Here is a 2,315-nt window from a genome sequence, read left to right as displayed (position 1 = left end):
ATATGCTCAGTTCTTTTTTTACGGATGCTGGAGGATGAAATATTTTGTTTATAAATCTTTTCATAATGGTTTTACCTCTGTAACTAGACAAAGAAAATACATCAGTTCTGTGACTCCTTTCATCAATTACCTCTTTTAAATATAATTTAATATCAGTGTTCCTATTTATTGCCTTCATAAGGGACATGAACAGAAAGCAAATAGAAATATGTGGTCATATATTTGAATATTTATCTGGAATGACTAAAGAAACTGCAGTCAAGCTGTTTGTGAGGAGTTTCACAGGCATTTTGATCCACTACTGTGTCTTGTGAATCAAAATTAACTTGGGAAATGGAATGTCTAAAGTTCTTTTCCCCCAAAACTGCAATTAGCACTCACTGAAGTTCAAGTTTGAGAATAAAGTATCTATAAAACAGTTTCAGTGTTTTCCGAATATATGAAAGAATATAAAAGTCATAAAGCAGTGTAAATGTGTCTGAATCTGTTTGCAAAGAGTTCTTTTATGTATTTGTATTATTGGATATTTTAATGTTGGATGCTTTAACTAAGGGAGAGAATAGTGTTGAGATCATCTAAGAGAAGTAGTGCTGATACCAGGTACTATGTGACTACAGGTGGAAACTGATTTAATGGTTTCTAGAATCTATAAATAGGAGGTGGTACAATTCCATATGCATACTTTCAACCTTTGTGTTATTGTTGTCTTTCTCTTTTTATTTCATTATTATCATCATGTAACATTATGTATTATTATAGTTCTGTGTTGTTATTTATTATACTATTTCATTTTCTACATAAGATGAACATTGGGGAAACAGTAATGTGTGGCATTAAATAATACAGATTTATAGCTTGAATCCTATTAGAGAGGAGGAATTATTCTTTTCTGATTTTCCCCACAGGAAAGCTCTGATTCAAGCCCCCAATATATTTATTTATTTGTTTGATTTCTATCCCACCCTCCCCTGCAGAGCAGTCCCAGGGTGAGTTACAACAAACAATAAAACAACATTATCAAATTATTCAATAACTAAAACATCATATCAACAGTCATTACTTCAATTACTTCAGCAACAAATGGCAATTGATAGCACCGATTAATCAGTCTAATTGCTCCTGAGTTAATCTCCCCATCCATGTGCAGGTAGATGACAACTGATACTGATGGAGAAATGCAAATGAGAGATGATGCAAGATAAAGCAAGCAAGCAAAGCAACGCAAAACACAAAAGCAATTTCGGCTAGGCAAGCTAAGCAGAACCAAGCTGGGGATCCTTCACCTCTCCAGAACAATATCTTGGGGGTGTTTGGGACTGCCATGGGAGAGGGAATTGGCAATCCCCCTATTTCTGTAGAAATTCTAGGCTAAATTGTAAATAAAGGTAGGTTGATAATTGGCTGGGAAGGAGATAGGGTTGCCAACTCCAGGTAGGAAATTCCTGGAGTTGTGAGGGATGGAGCCTGGAGAGGGTGAGGTTTCAGGAGGCTTGGGACCTCGGACAGGTACAAAGCCATAGACTCCACCCTCAAAACCAACCATTCCCTTCTGGGGAAACATCGTTGCCAATCTCCACGTGAGGGCTGGAGATCACTCAAAATTACAACTGTTCTTTAGGTAGCAGAGATCAGTTCCTCTGGAGAAAATGGTGGACTCAGTGTCATTATACCCTGCTGAGGTTGCCACAGCAAATTGACACTGAGTGTCCATGGCCGGGGCACCCGCCCAGAGCCTGCTGCTGTATTTATTTCCACAACGGGCCTTTTTCCTAGTTTTAAATATATTTTGTTTTACATTCAAAAGAAATCAGTTAGAACACCTGAATGTAAAAATGATTTTAATTAGTTTTGTTAGGAAACCAGTAAGTTATACCCAAATACTTTGCCTCAAGCAGCAATACTGGACACTATTCTAAGTGTATGATGATTTAATTTAATTTAAGCCTGCAGTTTTACTTAATTGTGGAGTAGCAAGAAGAGTTCATGTTCAGTCTAAAGTTTCTAATGCAGCCTTGTGAAACATGGCACCCTTATACTCATTTCATATGATTAGTCTTTTGCTGTACTTCTACTAATATAGTAAACTGTCTGGTCAACAGTTGAGATATTTATTGGTACTTGCAGCTGTAAGAAAATGTTTATGTCTCAGGCACTTTTTTGTTTCCTTTACAAGCGATTCAAACAGTTACCAGGATGTGACGAACTGACTTCCAAAAGCAGGATGCTTAGGACATCAAATCAGAGAGTTGGGAGATTAGGGGTTAATGTCTCACTGTAAAGCACCTTGATTGACAGGCTGCTGCCTGCCTGCTCCC

Source organism: Gekko japonicus, unplaced genomic scaffold (genome assembly GCF_001447785.1).
Source record: "Gekko japonicus isolate JY-2015 unplaced genomic scaffold, Gekko_japonicus_V1.1 scaffold3079, whole genome shotgun sequence".
NCBI classification, from domain to species: domain Eukaryota; kingdom Metazoa; phylum Chordata; class Lepidosauria; order Squamata; family Gekkonidae; genus Gekko; species Gekko japonicus.
Note: the sequence above shows the minus strand (reverse complement) of the source record.